At 40.8% G+C, this 26,878-nt stretch overlaps 1 protein-coding gene across 1 annotated transcript in view; it reads right to left on the reverse strand.

Annotated features, from left to right (window-relative positions):
- The window catches only part of RREB1 (ras responsive element binding protein 1), a 133,461-nt gene that overhangs the window by 89,634 nt on the left and 16,949 nt on the right, over positions 1-26,878 (reverse strand). The gene's annotated exons all lie outside the window — the stretch shown is intronic.

The following is a 26,878-nucleotide window of genomic DNA, read 5'->3' on the forward strand; positions in this document are numbered from 1 at the left end:
GCGTTGCTCAGGGATTCCCTGCAGCGCTTACCTTGTCCTTCGCTCCTGCGATGCGTCCCCTGCAGTGTCCCCGGCTATCTCCTCCAGCCGATGCCGGCATCTGGCTTCCATGTTCCGGTCAATGCGAGCGTCGGGACGTACGGGGGCCGGAACCGGCGGCAAATTTAAAAACATTTCATTTTCTAATAAACTAAAATAACATTGTAAAACATTACTGTTTCAAACCATTTCACATACACGGATGCCAGCATCTGTCTTCTGGGTTCCATCCCCTGCGACGTCGGGACGTACAGGGAACAGAACGGCGGGAAATTTGAAAATGACAAAAAGTGACATTCACTAAATTCACATAGTAAAACATTACTGTATCAAAGCATTTCACATACATTTTGTCCCGAGTGCTTTGTCCTGTGCCCTGCCTGCATTTTTACTGTTCTTTCTGCCTGGAAACTTAGAAAAGTCCATGGTGTCCAAAAAGCATCCCTTTAGGTCAAAATCGGCTTTAGACCAGCTAGAGAACAGCGATAGTAAATTAGAACCACTTGCAGAATTGAGTGATAATGATTTGTGGGGAAATATGTCATCAGACACTGAAAACGATTTTGCGACTTTGCTCAGTGATGTGCGAACTTGGCGCTATATTTCAAATTTCAGTATTTTTGGTTTGATTATATTATTGAATTAAATTTATTATTATTATTTTTTATGATTATTTATTAAATTATAATTCATGATTGTGTTTCAAGTTTTACCCGGAATGTTTACTAGACTCTTGTTCGGACAGATTTCAGTGAGTTATTCCTAAAAATTACAGGCCTACAATAAAAAAACTATATATTTCCATGCAAAAAAAAATGTACATTTTTCAGCACAGAAATATGGACGTAATCAGACCGCTAGGGAGGTTAAGAGGTTTTGCCCTGTTAGCGCTGGTTGTCGGATACTGGTTATGTACCTAAAAAAGCACAGTTGAAAAATCCTCTTGTATATAGGAAGTCGATTTCAATCCTTTTCTACAATAGTACCACAGTCAATTGTACCATACAGGACTAGAAAGGGGTGCCAGGGTTGCAAGCACCTGAGAAACAAATCTGGATAATGCTTGCAAGCCTAGGACAGGATGATCCGCATGTTCATTTATGCCACCGGTTTTATTTTACTCAAGGGTACACAGCTGCTGAATATGTCAGCACTTTACAAGATCAGAATATTTAGATTCCAATCTCACTTGTATCTTGGACATGAAAAGGGTCTCAAACATTTCTATTAGTGAAGTAATGTGCCATGAGTTCCTTGTGATCAATTTCTAAACCATCCACCCCTGGAAGGTAACACTGGAAAGCCAGCATTCCACAGCTAAGGTATTTGCAAGCAAGCCACAAATAGGAGATGGCCTACAGACCTGAAATAAGAGCGCCTAGCAACCAGAAAAAAAAGACTATAATATAAGCATGTACAAAGTTCTCAGGATGCTGCGAAGATAAACTTTCTGCCAGCCACATGAACATAGAAGGCATACAATCATTTCCCTTTTTTATGAAGTATCATCACAAATTCAAATGAAATAATTAGCACTTAGCATTAAAAAGTTAGCATTTTTATGATTCCACCATAGACAAGCAGATCTCTCGATCAGAACAACAAGGGTTCCGAGCTGGCTCACAGTCCACTGCACTGCGTCAACATGAAATGCAGCAATCACATCTCCATCCTCATCTTCACACCCATTAAAGTGTGATACTCACATAATGCAAGAGTAGTTACTACTGATACAGAAATGGAGATGATCACCGAACAATCACAGATTTCTTGACTTGTTGGGAATCCCTGTATGCAATAACCATATCCAATACTTGCAAGCACTCAATTACTTCTCAGCTAATCCTTTGGCTCAGATGCACCGTTTGCAATACTAGTTCACATAGGACCGGCCTAACAGCTATCCTTCACATGCACAAAGTATCATATAGCATTAGAATGCACTACCATGAAACTCCTCCATAATCCAACCGGTAGCACTCTAAACAAGGCTTCCTCAACCAAGGTTTCTCCAGAGGCTTCAAGGGGTGGCTTGCGTCACTGATAGTGACAGCTCTTTGGATCTCATCTTGAGAGTTGACAGCAACAGATTCCAAATGCAAATTAACTCTGGCCTTTTATCTGCTCATTGTAATTAGGATAATGAGGGAACAACACACACCTGGCCATGGAACAGCGGAGAAGCCAATTGTCCCATTACTTTTGGTCCCTTAACAAGTGGGAGGCACATATGCAAACTGTTGTAATTCCTACACCGTTCACCTGATTTGGATGTAAATACCCTCAAATTAAAGCTGACAGTCTGTAGTTAAAGCACATCTTGTTCGTTTCATTTCAAATCCATTGTGGTGGTGTATAGAGTCAAACATTTTAGAATTGTGTCAATGTCCCAATATTTATGGACCTGACTGTATCTGTAAGGGGGAAGTCTTCCCAATGACCAAACATTTAAAGTGGTTGTAAAAGGCTAAGAAAGGTGTTTTACCTTCATGCATTATATGCATGAAAGTAAAAAAACATTCTGTGTGCAGTAGCTACTCCAGATCCCCATGACACTTACCTGAGCTCCATCACGATCCATGGATGTGCACAAGAGCCTCGGCTCTCTGGGGACTCTCCCTCCTCATTGGCTGAGACAGCAGCCATTGGCTCCCGCTGCTGTCAATCACAGTCAGTGAGTCCATGAGGAACAAGAGGGGGTGGAGCTGAGCCAGAGCTGTGTGTGTGAATGGACACGCAGAGCAGCAGCTCAGGAGCTGCTTGCTCTGGGGGCACTAGGCAGGGGCAGGAGCGCTGGCATGGAACTCAAGAAGATGAGGATGGGGGCTGGGTGAAATGGCAAGTTTGGGTGACTGGAGGGGCTGGCATTATTATTATTATTATACAGGATTTATATAGAGCCAACAGTTTGCTCAGCGCTTTACAATATAAAGGGAGACAATACAGCAACAATACAGTTCAATACAAGAGGGATAGGAGGGCCCTGCTCCTTGGAGCTTACAATCTAGGAAGAGAATGTGTTGCTTTGCCTTGCACAGGTTCACTATAGGTACGAAAATATGTCTGCTGTCTGTCTAACACAGAAAACATGCTTACAGAAGGGACCTCATTAATGTCCAATCAGCAGCCTAAATTGTTTAAGAGTCTATTCAAATGTGTGCCTTGTGGCAATGCATTTATTATGAATGACACCCCAGTGCATTGTACATTAGAGCCCTACGCACCACAGCGTGTACACTGTGGTGGCCTGCAATTTGAAAAGGTCATGTGCGTTTGTTCTGTTGTGGTGTGATGCCAGTCCATTCATACTGAAAGAGCTGCCTGAACGCAACCACGTCAACATATGACAAAACATGTTACCACGTGTGTATGAACACACCAAAACACCCATTCAGCGTGAAAGGGCCCTAAAAGGTACAGAATAATTAGGCCACTAACCTGGCATGGAAAACCGTCAGGGAAGTCTAAATCACAAGACTGGCTGAACAGGTAAAACAGTTCATAATATAATTTCAACTGTAAATTTAGCTTTCTTCCTGGACTTTATCTTCAGTAATAAGTAATATACACTCACCTTATAATTGCAGCTGTAAACTTAGCTGTTACCTGGAATTCATCTTTAATATTAAATAATATACACCTTTCTTTTTTTAAGTTAATCTACACGTATTTTCTGAGCAGTTTTAATACTTATTAGACCTCAGACAACTTATTATATATTTATAGGTTGTTAACACGTGGGAGACAGAAAAGGACAGGTGTTGAGCATCACGGCAGGCAAAGAGCTAGATGAGTCTTAAACAAAACCCTTTATTACTGGGCAGAAACAAGCTGACAAATCCAGTTGGGATGCAGCTAGTGCAGAGCAGTGTGGGATGCTGGGCAGGCTAAATCTAACAGTTGTGCTCTCACTAACAAATGGTCCATTCATGAGGCAAAAAAGTATGTATGGAGGGTTCTAATTCTACAGTCAAATGGAGGGTTGCTGTCTCCTCTCCCTCCCACACAGCAGGGTGAGAAGGATGAAGCGTGGAGAACTGTACACTTATCTTTGTCATCTGTGTTGCTTTTTTTACGTTTTTTTTCCTCTATTGAAACAACTGTCACAAAAGAAAATATTCTGAATGAAATCAGAGTAATTACTTTTAGTATCTTCTGCCTTGTACAAAGCATAATACAACTTAAATCATCTAAAACAAGTGATATAGTGGGCAAAAGAAGACTATATAAACAAAAAAAAAACAAAAACATTAAAAAAAAAGGACTACCTCCAAAAGTTAGGAAAAAAAAGAGAAGAAATTAAGCTAAAAAATTCAAGGCAAAATTGCAAAGTCAACTATTAAGCTTCAGAATCCGCTTTTCGAGAGAATGAAAAACAAACAATATGGCTATCCATTAAACTACTGCATACTGCACATTGATTTAACTCATACCAAACAATCAAAAATCTATTAATCAGACTCCACCACAGTAATGTGAAACTTGATTGGTTGCTATGGGTTACTGCAATAATGAAAAAGACTATATGTACTGTATACAAGAAATATGGGGATATCCACTGCTGATCTCCTATAATTGCTAGTCGTCCAACCGTTAGGCTCTTTTCACACTGGTACCCTCCATTCCATCTCTGGATTGATCCCCTGCCAAGTCAGTTCAGGGCAAAATTGTGATGAAGTAAAAAGTGGACTTATGCAATGCCCATAGATGTCTGGATATTAGCAGATGTGCATCCACGTATATCCGCCCATATCCGGTCAGGTCAGTAAAAGCGGACCTGGAAACAAACTTTTTTTGTTCCATTCGACAAACATGAACAGATTTAGGTGTGAACGGACACAGGCAGATGTATGTCCCTTTACATCTGGACACCCATAGGGATTACATGGCTGAAATTTTTCACCCAATCACAAACTGAAGGAAAAATCACAATAGACATGCAGATCACATATGATATCCCCTTACTGTTCTGATTCAATTTAGCAGGGGATCAGTCTAGGATCCCCTGTTGAGAAAGAGCCGAAGGTCCCCATGTGAAAGAATCCTAACACTGCACTCTATTTTAATGTATGTAATCACAGGTCAAAAAAGGAACTGATGGAACGCACCTGTGAAAGGGACCCTATACTGACCCAATACTTTCTTCTATTCTATTCTATGTCATTGAGCCAAAGAGGTGAAAAAATTGGGTCATTAAGGCAGTCAGGCAACTAGCATTTTCAGGAGACATCAGAAACAAGAGCCTTCATGTTTCTTTCATGACAAGTTTGATTTAGGTCCCATTCACACCAGCATGTTTTGATGTGCAATTCCCAAACTGCAACAACAGATGAAGAATCCCATTATTGTCAATGAGCCTGTTCTAAACAGAGCCTTATGTTGTGTGCCACCTGAAGTTCGAAAAAGTACATGGACCTCTTGCGGATGTAAACAAATGATCATCCGTTTACATCTGTTTTCCATAGAGATGAGTTTGTTTTTCCTCAGTCAACAGGTGAATGAAAAACAGACAAATGGAAGGCCCACATGAAGGGGGCTTTAGGGGCAGAACCACTCCTTGTTGGCTCCACAGACTGTGATGAGAGCACCTGAAAATGTGTGTTTACTATTTAAATGTCTATGGTGCCAAAAACACGCAAATCTGCTCCTGTTCTAATCACCGGATTATACTCACGCCGAGTGTAAAAGGGGGCTTAAAGCATGCAGCATCAGTCCAATGGGGTGCCTCAGTGGCAAGAGGTAAAAATCTGCTGGCGATGCTTGTCAGAGGATTGGAAGATACAACGATCGGATATTGCAGAAACAGCATCCACTTCTAAGAATCTACATACAGTAAACTTTCTAAAAGACTTTCAAAACACATTTTCTAGACAAAAATCCTTGCACATTGTTCTTTGGTAACATCAGCATCATATACACGAGATAAAAGTTATCTTCACCTTCTAGTAGTGAATCAGCACAAAACTCTGGCCACCCTAGTTAAATATTTGCATGTTTCTCAACAGTCAGATACCAAGTATTCAGCTAAAAAAGGGGCCAATGTGATTTTATTTACGGTTATGATGACAATAATGACTGGCATGAATGTGAAATTGTTTTCACTGTAGAAATATTCAGTGACTAAACAATACAAACGTTGAAAACGACATGTTGTGGCTTCAAACTGTACATCTCTGCAGACCTGCTATTGCAAAACCTCTCGGTGCTAATCTCTCTCCCTTCCCTGCTACAAATCTCCAGGCAAGAGGATGCAGGCCAAAGTACAAGGCAAGAACATTGGCCAACTGTTGCTGCAGCCGTTCTCCTCCTCCTTTCAGAGTGTGGCCCCTACTGGCCAATCACAGCGCTGCCAGCAGGTGTCCCGCCCTGTAGAGCTGCTCTGACTGACAGCGGTGCTGTGCTGAGCAGAAGGTGAAATCCATCAGTGAAGGGAGAACAGTGCCTGTAGTCTTGTCACTCTCAACATTTAACACACATCTGTGCTTTATCTTCCTTATCTCACTCTGCTGCCGAGAAAAAAATAATACAGGAAGGCCCAGTATAGAAACAAGACCGATTTTCTACAACTGCTAGAAAGTTGATGATAATCAAATGAAATGAAAGTTGATAATCAGGAGACTTATACAATCATTGCCAGTCATCAGAAGTACAATAAAAAGGGACACGCAGTGTATACACACATACTAAAAATCGAAAACTTTTACGTGTATATTTGGCAAAATTCAAAAAGGAGCTTTAAGTGAAAAAGCATGCCTCTCATCCTTTTGACCTTGGACTCATTTGCTCGATCTCAGGCTTTCCATCCACTCTCTTTGCTAACTATTCAGCTCACTGCAAGCTCTGATAATAATGGTTAATGTTTACTGAAACCTGCACATGAACTGTACTAAACCTGATAGCAGAACTTTGCCTCTGAAAGAATCCATGATGTGCACTCACCAAACCTGAATATACTCATCAAGCTGCAGAGCCTTTAACCATGAAAGTCACTGATATCCCTCCTAGATTGTAAGCTCCAAGGGGCAGGGCCCTCTAATCCCTCTTGTATTGAAGTGTATTGTTACTGTACTGTCTCCCTCCATAATGTAAAACTGAGCAAACTGTCGGCGCTATACAAGTCCTGTATAATAATAATATACACCATATTATGTGTGCACGTAGAGTGCTTTCTCTTTCCGCATATGTACACCAATTCTTTCTCGTAGTGCTGCATTTAGAATTGATGTTTTTTTAAGAATAGACTTTCTATAAAGTTCCTCTCTCACAGGCTGTGTCTGCTCCTTTCAGCAGAGGACCCAAGAACGGATTCGCTGATGAATGAGAACAGAATAGAACGAAGGTTACCTTCCATTTTTTTCCACATTTTGCAACCAGACCTTAGCGGACCCACATTGGATCTAAGGGTGGCCGTAACAAAAACGGACTTGCATTCATTTACTACCCCAAGTCTATCACGTTTAAGTCCAGAAAAACAGATAAGGGCACCTTCCTTTTCTTTTTTTCTTTTTTTTTTTAAATCGGGACCTGAACAGACTCCATGTTAAATCGGATGTAAACAGATGCATGTATGTTTACAACCACTTGCTCATAGACTTACAAACAGCTTCCAAAAGTTATGGAACAAAAAAAAAAAAAAAGAAGAAGAAGAATCAAACAGGTGGACTCTATCAGAAAGTCCAAGTGAAAGGACACTGTAGTGAAAAGTATCCACTGAGCCTCCATCTTTAACATCTGAAAATTGCAGCATGCATAAAGCTGGCCATACATTATATAATTTTCTTGAGAATTTTGTTTTAGATTTACCAAAAACCATATAATAAACGATCAAACCTAAACAACACTTTCAGCTGTATCCAATTAGGCAGGCCCTTGCACTACATATATGAAGGTAAATCTAAAGGAAATTGGACAGAAATTGGACAGAAAATGTATAGTGTATGGCCAGCCTTAATAACGTTTTTGTTTGTTTTTTTATTATTATTATTATGATTATACAGGATTTATATAGCGCCAAGAGTTTGCTCTGCGCTTTACAATATAAAGGGAGACAATACAGCAATGATACAGTTCAATACAAGAGGGTTAGGAGGGCCTCTAAGAGGGAGGGGCTGGTGGTACAAAAGGTAATAACTGTGGGGGATGAACTGATAGGAGGAATAGAAGATTCCGTTATTAGCTGAAGGTGGGATAGGCTTCCCTCTAAAAGTGGGCAGAGTAGGCGATAGTCGGATAGATTGGGGTAGAGAGTTCCAGAGGATGGGAGAGGCTCTGGAGAAGTCCTGGAGATGAGCATGGGAGAAGACAAGGGAGCTAGAGAGCAGGAGGAGAGGAGAAGATGGTTTGGGTGTTATTTGGAGACAAGATTGGTGATGTAATTTGGGGCAGAGTTATAAAAATATATGTTATTGTTAATGTTTTTAATTTTATTTGTTGGGCAATAAGAAGACAGTGGAGGGATTAGCAGAGAAGTATGGCAGATATGGGAAGGTCAGTAAGGTGAATGAGTCAGGCAGCAGCATTCATGATAGACTGAAGAGGGGATAGCCTGCGATTAGGTAGGCCAATGAGGAGGGAGTTACAATAGTCAAGGCGAGATATAACAAGGGAGTGAATAAGTTGCTTAATGGTTTCAGAGGTGGTTTGCTTAGTGGTTTCACCAAAAAGGGGAAGTTCCACTTTAAGCCTTTGTCCTCCGCTCCCTGATTTTGACAGGTACTCACTCCCACTTCGATCGCCTAGACAGGTACCAGAAGACTACGGGACCATTCATGAAGCGCAGCGCTACTCGCACATGTGCAGTGGGTAACCGGCTGTGAAGCCGCAAGCTGTCACAGCCGGGTGCCCACACCGACGATGCCGGCACCAGGGAGAGAAGACGGACGGTGAAATCAGTGTTGGTGAGGACCGATGGGACAGGTAAGTGTCTGTATTTTAAAAGTCAGCAGCTACAGTTTTTGTAGGTGGAAATCCACTTTAAGAATGGGCGTATCTTGGAGATGTTGAAGTCTACAAGATTTGGACAGTGATTGGATTTGGGGCTGTATCTTCCAAATCTTCCTATCTCTCCTGATAGGAATAATCAATCCATAGCAAACAACCCATTCAAATGATATTATACACACAGTGAGGTAGATTTAGAACTGATAGTTGGAAGATACGGTTGTAAGATTACTCTTTGTTTTACTATGCCATTTCATAATTTGATGCAGGGATGCCCAAACTATGGCCCACAGGCCACATCCAGCCCTCTATGAGATTGTATCTGGTCTTCAGCTACGGTTGCTTGCATATTCTCAGTGCACAGACTGGATTCAGATCAGTTGGTCTCTACTTCTGAAGGGGACCCTAAAGTAAGGGGGACTCTGATAAGGACCCTAGTGTAAGGGGGGACTCTGATGGGGATCCTGAAGCAAGGGCTCTAAAATCAACCTGGTATGAGAGGGGACTCTGATAGGGACCCTAAGGTAAGGGAAGCTCTGATGTGATGGGGAGGCTTCTGATATGAAGGGGGGATTCTGATATGAAGTTATTTCTTGGGGCTTGTTTATTCATTTTAATTGTATTCATTCACTTAAACAGATTTTTTTTGGCCCTCAAATACTTGGAAAATATCCAAAGTGGCCCTCAGATTGAAAAATCAGGAGACCCCCTGATCTGATGGATCGAAATACAATCAAAGTCATGAATAAAGCATCTTACTGCTGCTAAAATAGATAATTACCTGCCCTGGCTAAGAGACTCAGTTTAATCGAATCCGATCACAGCAGAGTCTAAATCAATCATAAGGGAAGTTATGCCTTTTCGAATGTTTGCGGCTTTGATTGGTTTGTTCAAATCGCACATCGACTGGATAATAAACACAAAGTGTATATGACCTCCATAAATGTGCTTAAAGAAATATGACAGCAGTCTTTAAAAACATGCAATGGTTTACTTAGATAAAAAATAGAAATTAGAAAAAAAAAAAAAAAAATCACACCTATGAGCTGGTGTGAATGAGCCCTAAAGGAAGAATTAAATGTTTACAGAATAGTCATTTTCAGGAAACTATCACAAATCTTATGTCTGCAGGTAACCTAAGGCGTCTATACCAGCATGATCTGCTAAATGTCCAAATCTTATCATGAATATACTTGTGAAAGTACATAGGGTTGTAATAATAGGATCCAGTCTGTTTCATTAGAAAAGCACGCCAAGTAATCGTACAAATACAAACCAGACAAAATGCTTTCTTTTTCTACACGCAGGAGTGAAAAATAAGAAAACAGTTCACCTTCCCCCAACAGCGGGATGCTCGGAGGTGTACAAAGGTAAGGTTTAGTGTGTGCTATCAGAGGTGAACAGCAGCAATAGAGCCGCAGTCCCCTTGGAAACGCGCTGCACCCTCTGTTTGATGAGCAAACAATGGTACCTTTTGAGCCAGTACCAAGCAGGCAGGGCAAGGGGCAACCAAACAGTCATGGAACTTACAGAGTTGATAAAGCACATGAATTCACTCACAGGTCACAAAGAAAAACAGAAAATTCAGGCATAACAATGGAAAGCAAGACTTCACTTCACAGTGCCAGTTCATCTACATTTGGATACAGTACAAACACCACACATTGCTTGTATTCTCGCCCTCATTATTTAGCTGAGGGACAGTTTAAAGAACCCCTTCATCAAAACAAAGAAAAAAAACCTGTAAAAATGCATCCTCATCCTCATTTTAAACTGTAAACAGTTGATCACTTGTATTCTCGCCCTCATTATTTAGCTGAGGGTCAGTTTAAAGAACCCCTTCATCAAAACAAAGAAAAAAAAACCTGTAAAAATGCATCCTCATTTTAAACTGTAAACAGTTCATCACTACCTCAAGCAAGTAGTAAAATAAGGTGCGTCTTCTCATCCCCTCTTCCATTATAAAGCACATTCAAACATTGAAAAAAAAAAAAAAAAAGCACAGAGTTACTTGGCCTTGGGGAGTGGCAGAATATACAGTGAATTGAAGGAATCTCGGAGCAGCAGATACATGCTGAAACATGGCCTAACCTGGGTAACAAACAGATAACTGATGCTACAGAATTCTTAGGAGAGAAGCAAATTTAAGGCACACATAGCCAAAGATGTTATAGTAAACCCAACCTGCAGTCAATTACCATGTGTGTGTATATAACAACAAATAGGGTTTAATAAGGTAAAAAAAAACAAAAAAACAAAAAAAAAAAAAAAAACACACTGCAAACACTGTACAATTTTATTAAAAGGATGACCCTTCACATCCCACCTTGCTTCTTCTGACACCATTTTTAAAGTCAAAAGCCTACATCTTACTCTAAAAACACTGCAAGTTTTATTGTGCAAAAAAAGTACAGCTTCAAAAAGGGATGGACATGGTGTACCAGGAGCTGCCATCCTGATGGATAAATCTGCACAGTGGTTAAGAGTGGCAGAGCAGTCTCCACGTTATTGGATGACACATTGTATGCTTGGAAGAGTCAGGAGGTATGTCTTAACCCACCACCAGTTTAGAGTGGAGGGGGATTGGAGCAGAGAGCGGTTATTGAGCTGGAAGATAAAGATCATGCATCCTGAATGGTTGAGATAACTAACCATATCTGTTGGTGCAGGACCTGGATAAAGTAAACATTTCTCAAACCTGAGAAATTCAAAGTAAGCATCTGATGAACAAATTACAAAAGCACGGGTTATTTATTTAGAATTTTTTTCAGGTACTTATATAGCTCCATCAATTTACGCAGCGCTTTACATATATATATATATTGTACATTCACATCAGTCCCTAACCCTCAAGGGGTGTACAATCTTAGGTCCCTAACTTACATTCATACAGTCAGGTCCATAAATATTGGGACATCGACACAATTCTAACATTTTTGGCTCTATACACCACCACAATGGATTTGAAATGAAACAAACAGGATGTGCTTTAACTGCAAACTGTCAGCTTTAATTTGAGGGTATTTACATCCAAATCAGGTGAACGGTGTAGGAATTACAACAGTTTGCATATGTGCCTCCCACTTGTTAAGGGACCAAAAGTAATGGGACAGAATAATAATCATAAATCAAACTTTCACTTTTTAATACTTGGTTGCAAATCCTTTGCAGTCAATTACAGCCTGAAGTCTGGAATGCATAGACATCACCAGACGCTGGGTTTCATCCCTGGTGATGCTCTGCCAGGCCTCTACTGCAACTGTCTTCAGTTCCTGCTTGTTCTTGGGGCATTTTCCCTTCAGTTTTGTCTTCAGCAAGTGAAATGCATGCTCAATCGGATTCAGGTCAGGTGATTGACTTGGCCATTGCATAACATTCCACTTCTTTCCCTTAAAAAACTCTTTGGTTGCTTTTGCAGTATGCTTTGGGTCATTGTCCATCTGCACTGTGAAGCGGCGTCCAATGAGTTGTGAAGCATTTGGCTGAATATGAGCAGATAATATTCCCGAAACACTTCAGAATTCATCCTGCTGCTTTTGTCAGCAGTCACATCATCAATAAATACAAGAGAACCAATTCCATTGGCAGCCATACATGCCCACGCCATGACACTACCACCACCATGCTTCACTGATGAGGTGGTATGCTTAGGATCATGAGCAGTTCCTTTCCTTCTCCATACTCTTCTCTTCCCATCACTCTGGTACAAGTTGATCTTGGTCTCATCTGTCCATAGGATGTTGTTCCAGAACTGTGAAGGCTTTTTTAGATGTCGTTTGGCAAACTCTAATCTGGCCTTCCTGTTTTTGAGGCTCACCAATGGTTTACATCTTGTGGTGAACCCTCTGTATTCCCTCTGGTGAAGTCTTCTCTTGATTGTTGACTTTGACACACATACACCTACCTCCTGGAGGGTGTTCTTGATCTGGCCAACTGTTGCGAAGGGTGTTTTCTTCACCAGGGAAAGAATTCTTCGGTCATCCACCACAGTTGTTTTCCGTGGTCTTCCAGGTCTTTTGGTGTTGCTGAGCTCACCGGTGCGTTCCTTCTTTTTAAGAATGTTCCAAACAGTTGTTTTGGCCACGCCTAATGTTTTTGCTATCTCTCTGATGGGTTTGTTTTGTTTTTTCAGCCTAATGATGGCTTGCCTCACTGATAGTGACAGCTCTTTGGATCTCATCTTGAGAGTTGACAGAAACAGATTCCAAATGCAAATAGCACACTTGAAATGAACTCTGGACCTTTTATCTGCTTGTTGTAATTGGGATAATGAGGGAATAACACACACCTGGACATGGCACAGCTGAGAAGCCAATTGTCCCATTACTTTTGGTCCCTTAACAAGTGGGAGGCACATATGCAAACTGTTGTAATTCCTACACCGTTCACCTGATTTGGATGTAAATACCCTCAAATTAAAGCTGACAGTCTGCAGTTAAAGCAAATCTTGTTCGTTTCATTTCAAATCCATTGTGGTGGTGTATAGAGCCAAAAATGTTAGAATTGTGTCGATGTCCCAATATTTATGGACCTGACTGTACATACACATATTAGGGCCAATTTAGACAGGATCCAAGTAACCTAACAGCATGTCTTTGGAGTGTGGGAGGAAACCGAAGTACCCGGAGGAAACCCACGCAGAGACAGGGAGAACATGCAAACTCCAAGCAGGTGGTGCCATAGTTGGGATTCAAACCAACGACCCTAGTGCTGCCAGGCGGAAGTGCTAACCATTTAGCCACTGTGCTGCCCAGGTTCCTTTTGTGAAAGCAGAATATATGTGGATCTATTATTCACTTTGACAAAGGACAGCAAAATGATATAAAGAAGGGGTGTCAAACTCCAATTCATCGCAGGCCGTATCAACATTATGGTTGCCTTCAAAAGGGCTGGCTGTATCTGTAAAATTAGAGCACCTCACCCCCTATACATCAGATTTCAAGAATCCCACCCTCCCTAACAGCACCGTGCATCTCCTTTGGGGGCAGAGCTGGGAAGCAGAAAGTGCAGGGTCTGGAGGAGGACCAGAGGAGGAGTAGCGTCAGTTAGGGCTCATGTACACTGCAGCTGATAAACTCATAGTCAGGAGCTTTTTTGCGTTTTTTTCATAAACCCCCTGAACTCTCCCTAATGTTTTCCTATGTGTCCATGTACACTATGTTGTTTACAGTCATTTACAGACAGTTGAGTTTACATCAAACTTGCGTTCAGGAGTAGATTTTATCAGCGTTTCAAACGCAAAACACTTGTAAATGCAGCTAACCGAGTTTATAAGCATTTGCCTTTAGAAGCGTTTTTTAATTGTTCCATATCCAAATGCTGTCCAGAGCCTCTTTTCATCATCAGAAATGCATGCAAAGCGTTTTCCATGTATTCAAATGGACCAGGTAGACCACAGCAGTCAATTTCAGGTTTTGCGCGAAGGAATAAAATGGTAGAAAGTGCTGCATTATGCTCATGATGGGATCCATAGTGAATACAACCAGAAAAAATAAGTAATATCAACACATACTGCTCTCTCTGCTTCTGCTCTCTCGATTTCTCTCAAAATGTCTGAAATAGTTAATTTTTTTTACTGTTTTTCAGTGCATTCTGGGCATTTGGGAAGGTCTCCTGATGTTATCTTTAAAAAATGCTTCTAAACGCAAACATGCATAAACGCGGTAAAACAGACTTTTTTTAACCTACGTTTTCCAGCAGTCAGTTTCCATCGTTCAGAGGTGTTTTCCAAACGTCCCGTGTACATGAGCCCTTACCAGCGTCTGCTGAATGCTGAGACCAGGGGAGGAGGAGATTAGGGGGTGCTGCAGCTGCACTGAGAGGTACAGGATTGGCGGAGGAGTTCTAGTCTCCTCTCTGCTGCCGACTGCTGAGAGAAGATGGAGGCAGAGACGTAGCTGCATGAGAGGTGCAAGGGCCACATAAAATGGCCTGGAAGGCAGGATTCAGCCCATGGGCCTTGTTCGACACCTGTGATATAAAGTTTAACTTTTCTTGTAGCACCTCCTGACCATTTTTTTTTTTTTTTTTTTTTTAAGGAAAAGCTGGCCAGCAAATCAAAGTGCCAATAGAGAGGTTCAGGTGATGAAAAAAGGCCAGGGTCATACAACTTTTACTGCAACAATGGCATATCCTTTCATTCCTGCATGCATTCTCTCACGTAAAAAAGGTACATTCAGAGATATAACCTCTGATTTTGCATTGTTTTCATGACTTGCTGACTTCGGATTCCCCAGGTTTGGGAAAGCTAAAGCTGGCCATCGATGGTTCAGCAGGGACTGACTGAGATTTGAACCATCTACAGGCAGGCTGACTGTACCCAATTCAATTGTTGTACGACTTGAGTACAACCAGCTTGTTGGGATGTTCATGCAATTACTGCCAGTGGCTATAGCAGTGTTCTCCCGTCAAGGATGTCTCCCCTGCTCTGGGAGAACACAATAGTTCTGAAGGAGGGATTCCCCCATCAACACTGAATGTGTTGATGGGGGAATGGAGCAATTTGATTTCCTGCAACCCATTAGCAGGCCAAGATTCAAATATCTGAACAGAATGATGATCATCAAAGCAGAACAGCAATTTTCCATACATTTGGTGCAGTGTTAAAATAAACACAGCTATGACTTGCATCCCTCTTCTACTGTGTTCAATTACGATATATACATATATATATATATATATATATATATATATATATATATATATATATATATGAAATCTCAAAATGTACAAGTTATCAGAGGGCTCCATTTGAACAAAAATGGCATTTAGATTACATGGGACACAATCGACCCAGCAAGAGTCAGTTTGCATTTCTGACCTGTTAAAGTACCGTATCTGTACACATGTGTAGGGTTAACATATTTGAAGTGGAGTTTTTAAAACTGACAGAGCAACAAAACGCACAAGATGTAAAGGAGCCTCAAACATACGGCTTGAAAGGAGCAACAGTTGGTGCCCAGAGCATTTCTCCCCCTCCCCCTGCTCTCCATCTCTTCCACACCCTTCCAGCAACTATCACAAATCCTCAGGCCTCACGACTGCCAGCTGACAGAACTGTTTAGTCAGCAACCAGAGGTAGAGATACAGAAAGCTTCCACGACTCCATCACTTCAGCCCACATCCAGGGGCCCTGACTCCACAAGCATGCTAATCAAGTACCACTAACAGGAACACACTCCCCAGACCAAAAACTCTCCTTTACATTGTATACTTACAATTATTACTAAACGGCAATATATATTCTTTCAGTGTTTACAGTAAACAATCCATTCTATGTACCATTATTAAAAACACCAGCAAAACACTAGTATTATTTGATAAAACAAAATGAGCAGCTCAAAAAATATGCTCGTTAGGATGGCTAGTCATTTAATATCCACTAATCCCATATAACATGATGCTGTAATAAAAAAAAAAAAAAAACATACCAAGGTAAAAGTTTTCAAGCTTCTATGCTCTTAGACCCCTTGTGCCCAGCCTGTGGCCCTTTTGTATGTGATGTGCGGCCCTCAGACCTCAACACTTTGTAGTGGGAACTTTGATTAGGGGAATTGCACTGATCTCTATCAGCATCATATAACATGTTCCCAGTCTCTTATGGTCTTCTGCAGTATATTCCTGGCCACAAATGTAGCATTTCCACATCCATGACCATTTCATCTATTAGGTCTGCAGTCCTCTCAAGCAATACATATACTGAACATTATGTGCGGCCCTTTGGTGATGTCACATGCCGTATTTGAGGCCCCCTTTAGCTTATAAGTGGACAACCATTGCCCTAGGCAAATCCACTAAAATCACTCCTGCCCAGAAGTGTGGCTGTTGTAGAGGGTATCTCTAGCCAGTGTTTTTCTAGTTTTGGATTTCGTAGGGAAGGATACACAAATTTGGATGGAACTTTATTTTAAATACTATATTTTCCAGCAACTTTTACATTTGCAAAAGAACATCATGATTTTAGTACAAGAGGCCAAAGCAGCCTTTCAATTAGGGTTCCTTCAAAGATTGTTAGGGGTTCCTTGAACAACAAACAGTTTCTACCTCTCAGATAAGTATCACTGACTCCAAAAAGCTTTTTAGCTCCAACAGGAATTCTTCCCACTGAGCACCAGTGTAAAGCGGTCCTTCTCACAATTACCACCACTATAGGGGCCAGTCTCCACTGATCACTAATGAAAGGGGGCATCTCAATGACCACCAACGTGAAGAAACACCGTCCGCATTTCCTTTCTTGCCAATTTTATCAGCATCGTTATGTCATTCATTATTTTATCATTGAATACTGAAAATAACTTATTAGCAAGGGTTCCTTGAGACCTGAAAGTTATTTAAAGGGTTAAGAGAGGCTGGGCTAAGGGATGAGAATAACAAGTTTTAATATTTATACCCAGTTAACAATTGGAAGAGCTGTAATGTGTGCTTTCCAACTGAGTTAGAAGTATAACCTTCTGCTTTAGCACTCAGAAAATGGGGAATTTTACAAAGTGGAGATGTGAACAATGCCATTTACTCCTACTGTTTGGCAAACTTTGCAAACAAATTGCTTTAATGGCCACATAAAGATGTACAAGCTTATAGTTCTAAAACAACCAAATTAAAAGGAAAAATGATCATATTTAAAATTATATTACAAAAAAAAGTCTGGAGATTAAAAACTTATACTACCATACACAAAAAGCAGTAACATTACAGAAGACAGCTCTTATACCCTTTGTAATAAATTTTTGGCCACCAAGTTGTCTGTGTCCAATTAACCCCTTAGGTTTAACTATCCCACGCTGACTGTTGGCAGCAAATATGTTAATGGGAATCAGACTGCTCTGGGCAGGGTTCCCCATGTTTTCTCTCCCTCCCTTCAGCTCGGAGATGATTTCTGCTTAGCAACTTCCCCCATCTTGTGAAAGCAGTATGTACAGTACAGCCTTCATGTTTCACTTCCTTCATCACTGATGCCCGTCTAGGTGCTCTGTCTGCCTCCACATCCAACATGTCAGCTTCTATACATACTAGTTGGGAAAAATATGTTTTTATATGTGACATTACACATTCTGCAAGTTTAAAGTCCCACAAAGCCGACTGGCTATACCGGCTGAAGAAGAAGGCAGCTGGAGATCTATGTGACACAAGGTCATGCTATATTCTTTTCATGTGTCTGTGTTACAACATTAATTCAGACACGTCAAGCATTCTTTTGTAGGTAACAGATAAAGAAGTAGCCACTCCAGTAGTCACTGCTTGAATAGGTGTTCTGTTACATGGTCGGCTTAAAATGAACCTTTCCATAGACAAAATATTATCAACCTTCTTTAATCAATCCATCAGCTGTTCCAAAATTACTCATTTTTTTAAACAAAACTTGTACTCTAAGCAGACCAAACAGTACTGTTACGAATATGAATATTTTTACTTTGTCAAAATCAACAGCTAAGCCCTCATCCCCATCTTTAACCACTCTTCCTGGCCCCCAATGTACATAGACAGCAGCGGCACATGACTATCATAGAAAGGGCTAGGATTGATAGCCTGGCTTTCCCTTCTCTATAGACTTTAGCAAAGATTTACTTATGGATTCTTCAGCTGTCAAAAACTGAATAATCCATATTTGGCAGTATTTTATTTAAAGGCTGGCAATGGTAAAGGTTGCTTGATTTCTTTCAATACTATTTTAGAACCTGTAGACAACAGTAGTTGGCTACCCACACTCTATGAAGGCAAGCAACTGAAAAATAAGACTGTAAAGCAAGATTTCTCGACCAGTTTTCCACCACCGGCTACAGCTGCAGTGGATTTATATCTGCCCAATGGTGGCTTCTGCGTTTCCCATTCAGGCTAAAATGCTAAGTACAGATGGATGGATGGATGGATATCAGGCCAAAGTTCTGGTTCCTGACGTCAGCACTGTGCTCTTCCAAATTTCACACAGCAACAATGCTTGCTCCCCCTCCTGATGCAAACCCATCTCCCCGCTCCCCACTTGGTTCTAAAATACAAACAAAATTTTAACATGCAGCTATGGATGGGCTATTCTACAGAAGTAGCTAAAAAGCAGGGAGAGTGCCGAAAAGTGCATGACTTTTGGGCAGCAAGGCCCACTATAATGCATGGTTATGTACTTGTGAAGTGTTTATTTTCTCCATCCCTTTCCAAAAGATAAAAAAATCCCCCCCCCCCCCCCTCCGGGTACATTCTCTAAAATTTTTATAAACTTAAGCTGAATTTAAAAAGGGAAAACTGTAACTTATTCATCTTTATATCTACAACTCACTGATTACACTAACTTGTTTTAGAGGTTGTTCCACAAGACTCTACATTTTAAAAGGGTTTCCCCAGTATTAAAAAGCTTGAAAAGCCAGGGGATACAAAAATGAGCAAATATAAATGTTATGTATCATTGTATTTGTTTTAATATCTACAAATACATTGTTTTGGTCCAGAAGACCATACATTTTTTTTTAATTGTTCCCTCCCGCCAATCCCAAGTAAGGAGGTTGAGAAAGGATGCTGTATAGAAATAAAAAATGGATAAAAATTAAAAAACACCAAAAATAATAGTTTGTGGATGCCAGCAGTTTGCCACAAAGTATATATGCCAATTATCCTGGTCACTGTGGCTTAGGGCTTATATTTCACAGGGTCATCTTGGCTTATGGTGCTCACACAAGTTAAAGCGGAGTTCCACCCAAAAGGGGAAGTTCCGCTTTAAAGACTGGTCCCCCCGCTCCCCATTAAGGATTGGCACCGTTGGGGAGCGGTTACCCGAAATTGACAGGTACCCGCTCCCACTTCCCCTGCGATCGCCTAGTCGCAAGCTGTCACAGCCAGGTGCCCATGCTGAAGATGCCGGCGCCTGGAACACAGGACGGCCAGTGAAATAGGCTGCGGGAAGGACACTGCGGGATCGTGGGACAGGTAAGTGGTAGTTTTTTTAAAAGTCAGCAGCTACAGTTTTTGTAGCTGCTGACTTTTATTTTTTTTAAAGCGCAAGTGGAACTCTGCTTTAACATACCCAACAACTGAAGTTTACTTGTCAGGACTGACGGTAATATATATGCAGTACCAGGGGCGGACTGACCATTTGGAAACTCGGGCACTGCCCGAGGGCCCGGGGTCAGTAGGGAGCCCCATGAGATGCCCCTGGTACCTTTATCATAGGCTTTTTTGAGTTTGGGCAAGGACACAGGGGCCCCATGATCCCCTATTGCCCGGGGGCCCCATGAGTTGTCAGTCCGCCCCTGTGCAGTACATATCAGTGCCACAGTGCATTTGAAATTACACAATCTGTACAAGTTGGTATGTCCCTGTGTCCACCAAGATTCACTGCAGCTAACCCATGCAATAGGTGCTCCATTGCTTGTAGACACTACAAAAGTGAACAGTGCTATTGGACACTTGTCAATTTACATCTGCCGAAAGACCTGAGTGCCAAGTTGTAACAGTTAATATGAATATATTCATAAGTCCATACTTCTTGCTTCCATCATTTTAAGCTATTCTATATTCCAAGTGTAACATATGCAGAACTATATATTTTACATCACGCTGAAAAATAAAAAGTCAACATGTGAAGTGCAAGTTGCAGGATTCCAATGAGACATCCTTCACACATCTCTAACAGACAATCTACAGTATATGTATACCCACACACATCCTCTATGCACTTTTTAACCTTTGCTCCTGCTTTAACGAGTAGCTGCACCCTTTGCTTGGAATTCACCCATGACACACCATCAAATTCTCTCCGCTTTATACCTTTGTAAGGGCTCATTCTCACACTTTCATCTTTCAAATAACCAAAGAATGCTGCTTGTTCCACAGCAAATAATGTTTATATAAAAGGCAGGTAAAATCTGACCTTAAACATGTCTGCACACCACTGAACAGAAATCATGCAACCTGTTATGAACAAACCTCACAGAATGATATAGGCATATTAATGCTGATAGTAATATAGCCAACGTACAGTGTGATCTAGATAAAACGGTGGCATCAACATTACTTGATCGGCTCCTGCCACAACATCCTATTACGAACTGTGTGCGCCATTTCAAATACAGTCTAGTTGGATGGTCTTCATCCATAACCCAGACTTTCATATATGGGCCTTCTGCCATATGATTTGGATTTGTTAAATTAAAAAAGAAAAAAAGAAAAATCGGGCAATATTATCTCTTTTTCTTCCATCCTTGTAAAAGAAAAGGAGCTTTTCTATGAGAGATCAGCCATAAAATCTAGCCTTCTTTATAGCCAACGTACAGTGTGATCTAGACAAAACGGTGGCATCAACGTTACTTGCTCGGCTCCTGCCACAACATCGTATTACGAACTGTGTGCGCCATTTCGAATACAGTCTAGTTGGATGGTCTTTATCCATAACCCAGACTTTCATATATGGGCCTTCTGCCATATGATTTGGATTTGTTAAATTAAAAAAGAAAAAAATAAATCGGGCAATATTATCTCTTTTTCTTCCATCCTTGTAAAAGAAAAGGAGCTTTTTCTATGAGAGGTCAGCCATAAAATCTAGCCTTCTTTATTCTAATTAGCATAATAAGGCTTCCACCTCAGTGAAAACTGTACTATTACATTCATGGACTGGCATATAAACTGCAATAGGTTTGACGCAAAGGCAGATTACTGTTAGTAAACTTTACTAGGTAGCACATTCTCTAAATTAGTCTGGCTTATGAATACACTAAAGTGTCTTATTTGAGTGTAGGCTGGCCATGACGGCTGAATGAAAAAAAAAAAAAATCTACAAAATTCATCTATCCACAGTAGATGCATGGATAATATCCTGCGGAGGATATTGGCTGTCAGAATATTCAAACAGCACCTGCATCTGCTTAGATGCAGCCACTGTTTGGCTGACAATTTTCCTCCCAGCTCCTTCGATTTGTCAATCAAGGATCTCAGGTGGAAGGGTGCTGACAGGGCCACCCCCAAAGCAAAGAACTGGCCAAAATTTGTCAGTGTATAACCAGCATAGGGGTACATGCATATGGCCATAATAAAATTACAGATTACATACTCAAGATTTTGCTTGCAAATCCTACATAAAAAATATATGAAATGGTCTATACAGTGTTTGTATAGAAACAGGATGTTTGTACAGTGCTTAGACATAAAATTCTGCTTCCATTACATTCAATTTACACGTATACACATGTGATTATATTATTAGACAGGATTTATATAGCGCCAACAGTTTGCGCAGTGCTTTACAAAATGAGATGTTTACAAATGTAAAATTATGGACCTTGGATGCAGATTTTTCTATTTTACACATCTAAACGCAGTGCAAATTTACTGATCACCATGCACTGTGTGCATGGGCCTGAAGAAACCAACAGAACTGCATTCAGAGCCGTAGAAAAACAAAACCATAAAAAAAAAAAAACAACACACAAAAAAAAAAACACAACACACAGTACTGATTAGAACATGGTTTTCTCATCCAAATGCATGGGCCCTAAAATGCAAAACAGATCTGTAGCAAAGACAGTTTTTAAAGTCTTGTTACACACACTTAACAATAGCTAACACTGCCAATTCTGACATTGGATAAGTAACATATTTACAGTAAAAGTTATCATTTTATTATGACTAGACCATAAACATAACTTTTTACAGTATGAAACATTGTATCAAGCTATCCCAGCAGAAGGTACAATATGTCGGCATGTTCTGTGGATTCATTTCCAGTCACACTGCTCCTCAGCAGCACTACAAGTGACCTAACTGGTTGATGTGAAAACAAAACAGAAAATGGGGGCTGTGTTTTAGGTGCAAACAAGTGGTCTGCTTACCCTAAATAAACAAAAAAATGTGACAGGACATTAAAGCACTAGAATATGGCCATATCTAGAGAGGAAATGTTTCTTTAGTTTGTAATGTAACTATACATAGATTTTTCTATTCAGACCTAAGACAAGAACGTTCACATCGAATAATGCCTTTACACAAGCAAATTTCAAAACAGGCAGGGATGTCAGACTAATGATGCCGTGTATAAAATTTAGAGTAGGCCTCATGTGATGTGCCGGCCTCAATACAGCCAATTTCATAATACATTATTATTATTATTATACAGTATTTATATAGCGCTAAAAGGTTTGCTCAGCGCTGTACATTATAGTGGGGGAGAGTACATGAGACAATACAATACATGAGGGGGTCAAGGGCCCTGCTCTTTCGAGCTTACAATCTAGGAGGGAGGGGATAGTGGTACAGGAGGAAGTGGCTGTGGGGGATGGAGTGGTAGGAGGAGATCTGCTGTTAGGTGAGGGTGGGGTAGGCTTCCCTTAAGAGATGGGTTTTCATGGTGCACCTAAAAAGGTGAGGAGGGTAGGTGACAGTCTGATGGATTGGGGTAGTGAGTTCCAGAGGATGGGGGAAGTCCTGGAGAAGTCCTGCAGTCGGGCGTGGGAGGTGGAGACCAGGGAGCTAGAAAGTAGCATGTCTTGTGAGGAGCGAAGATTACGGGTAGGGTGGTATTTGGGTATCAGGACGGTGAGGTAGTTTGGGGCAGCGCTATGAATGGCTTTGTATGTCTGCGTTAGTAGTTTGAATTTAATGCGTTGGGCAATCGGGAGCCAGTGGAGGGAATGACAGAGGGGGGTGGCAGATGCGGAGCAGTTGGTAAGGTGGAGGAGTCTGGCCGCTGAGTTCAGAATAGACTGAAGCGGGGATAGTCTGTGATGAGGTAGGCCGGTGAGGAGGGAGTTGCAGTAGTCCAGACGTGAGATAATAAGGGAGTGAACGAGTAGTTTAGTAGTGTCTGGGGTTAGGAACAAACGTATTTTGGAGATGTTGCGGAGGTGGAGCCTGCATGAGTTTGCCAACGATTGGACATGGGGTTGGAAGGACAGGTTTGAGTTTAGAGTGACACCTAGGACTTTGGCTTGTGGGTTGGGACTGATGGTGGCGTTGTTGGTCATGATGGAGAGGGTGGGGGGGCACGAGCTGGGGGGAAAATCAGGAGCTCGGTTTTGGAAAGGTTTGTAATAAACTCATACAGAAGAGGTATCTCCAAAAGGAACCATATTTTTGCATTTTTTTTTTGCGCAGCATGAATAATAAAATTAAACCAAGCAACCTTTAAAAAATGCTTTAAAGTACAACTAAAACCAAAACTTTTTTTTTTATTTTAGATAAAGTAGGGGAAGGTTATAACCCGTGTCATTTATTTATTTATTTATTTTGCAATTTGTGTCCCATTGGAGAAATTTCCATTCACTTCCTGTCTTGTAGCCAAAACAGAAAGAAAGAGAAAATCACCCAAGATGGAGGGCAAAATTACTGGTTGTCGCCAGAACTGGTACTCATACCAGTCACCAGACAAATAGAGAGGGTGAATCTCCCTAAATTGGGACAAAGACCACATGAATAACCTGACAGGTGTTTTAATCCCTTTTCATTCCATCCAAGACCAAAATAATGGCTACAGTTGAACTTAAGGACCTTCCTGAACATCATAATTCACTAGAACGGTATGCAGCTTTATAGCAAACAAACTTTTTGACACATTTTTCACACAGAAAGGTGGAATCTGATTGGATGGCAATGACTGCATTTTTGTTTTTTTTTAAAATCCGTGTCAAAATGCTTTTGCGTTGCCTGAAAAACACCATACACATTAACCACTTGCCCTCCAGAGGATTTACCCCCTTCCTGACCAGGCCATTTTTTGCATTACGGCATTGCGTTATTTTAACCGACAATTGCGCAGTCATGCAATGCTGCACCCAAATTAAATTGGTGTCCTTTTTTCCCTCACAAATAGAGCTTTCTTTTGATGGTATTTGATCATCTCTGCATTTTTATTTTTTGCACTATAAACAAAAAAAAGACTGCCAATTTTGAGAAAAAAACAATGTTTTTGACTTTTTTTTTATTAAACATGTCCAGTAAAAAAAAATATAAAAAAAACAATCAAAATTTCCTCATAAATTTAGGCCAAAATGTATTTTGCTACACATCTTTGCTAAAAAAAATTCCAAGACGTGTAAATCAATTGGTTTCCGTGAAATTTATAGCATCTACAAATGGCGGTATATATTGGAATTTTTTTTTATACTAGTAATGGCAGCGATCAGCGATTTATAGCGGGACTGTGGCGGGAATTCTGACACTGGAGGGGAACTGACTAACTGTCACTGCCATCTCCAGTGATACCAATACAGTGATCAATGCTAATAAAAAGCACTGACACTGTACTAATGACACTGGGCAGATAGGGGTTAACATCTGGGGCGCTCAAAAAGTTAACGGTGTGCTGTTTCACTGTGTGTGTGCTTTACACTGTAAGCACACTGCTTTGCATGACTCTGCTATGCAGAGCCATACTAAGCAGTGTGCAGGAGCTGACAGGGGAGAGATCTGTATTGTTTACATACAGGTCTCTCCCCCATCCATGATGCACAGTGATCACCGGGTGCTGGCGGGGAATCACCGGCCGGGACCCGGTGATCGACAGGTGAGGCCACCAATGGCGGAGCAGGTATGGTGTGCATGCCCCCTACCCAGAAATGCAAAAATCGCTTGTATATACACATGATTTTGCGCACCCTTGATGCCCTGTAGCAATATTTCTGCTATAGGGTTGCAGGAAAGCAGTTAAACGGCTTAAAAATGTTATCATATATTGAGTGAAGCTGCACTTACCAAGCCTCAAATACAACTTCTCAGTGTCATGCAGAAAACACTGATGTCTACAGAGACTGCAACTAACAGTACACACTGGCAGTACTTCATTACCTCATCATAACTTGGTGATGCATGCATTAAATTGGATGCACACAAACAACCTCTTAAAGTGTATTAAAATTAAGATCAAGGTAGAAATCAATGACATTTTCTTATGACTCCAAAGTAGAGTGTACTCAGAGCACAGTAATTATAGACTGGATGGGGTGACCACATAGGGGAAGGTTGGGTGCCTGTTCCCCTGCTACATTCTGTTGTTCCATCTGCCAGCCCCTATATCACTATCGTGTGCTCAATTGACATGGGTCCTGACGGGTGGAACATCATGTACCCCACCAGCAATCCTAGAAGTGTGGGATGCTGAAGATACTTTGGTAGCCATAGCACTTTAATGAAGCAAAAATAGGATTTACCATCTTTTAGACAAGTATTTGATTTTTTTGCAGGTTGCTTATTTAAGAAAACAGAAAAAGGTGACAGGGTCACTTTAATTTGTATATTCTACACAAAAAAAACAAAAAACAAAAACTTGCGGAGTACAATATTCTCTATTCTTATGTCCATCACTGGGGGCTGAGCTGCATTAATCATAATTCTCCATTTACTGGATTATTCAATAAAACCACTGAAAAAACGTAGCATTAGGTGAAGTTTCAGCAACCATAACAACCAATGTCTTGTAGTAGTCTACCTTCAGAAAAGTGATATCCAATGGTTGTTATGGGTTTCTACACTTAAGCTGGTCACGTGATAGTAGAATTTTGTTTGACTCATTTTGTTTTAAGAGCATTCTTCAATTTTCTAATCATTAGTGGGGTCAAATTATTTGTTTTTGACCACAGTGATGAAAAATTTCAAGGAGCAGGGTGGAAAAATATTCTCAAACAATGAAATTCTAAGGGTGAATGAGAGCTGCCTTCACGAAAGTCCAAAATTGAAAGTTAAAAGCAAAGGTTTGAAGTACTTTCGGACAAAATTCGTCAACTCATCAAATTTTCTGAGAATTTTTGTACATATGTTTATATGAACTTTCAATCAAAAATCTACTAGTGTATCTCCAGCTTTAGCACACAATTTACCCAACCACTTGTGTGTTTCATCTTCAGACTCATTCTGTAGGTTAACTGACTGGTCCTATCATTCTGCCACAATAAAGATGTTAATCAGCCTTTGTGTGGGCCTCTTTGAAATG

The sequence above is a fragment of the Staurois parvus genome, unplaced genomic scaffold, assembly GCF_062004578.1.
Source record: "Staurois parvus isolate SC_StPar_1 unplaced genomic scaffold, SC_StPar_1.0 ptg000287l, whole genome shotgun sequence".
In the NCBI taxonomy this organism is placed as follows: Eukaryota; Metazoa; Chordata; class Amphibia; order Anura; family Ranidae; genus Staurois; species Staurois parvus.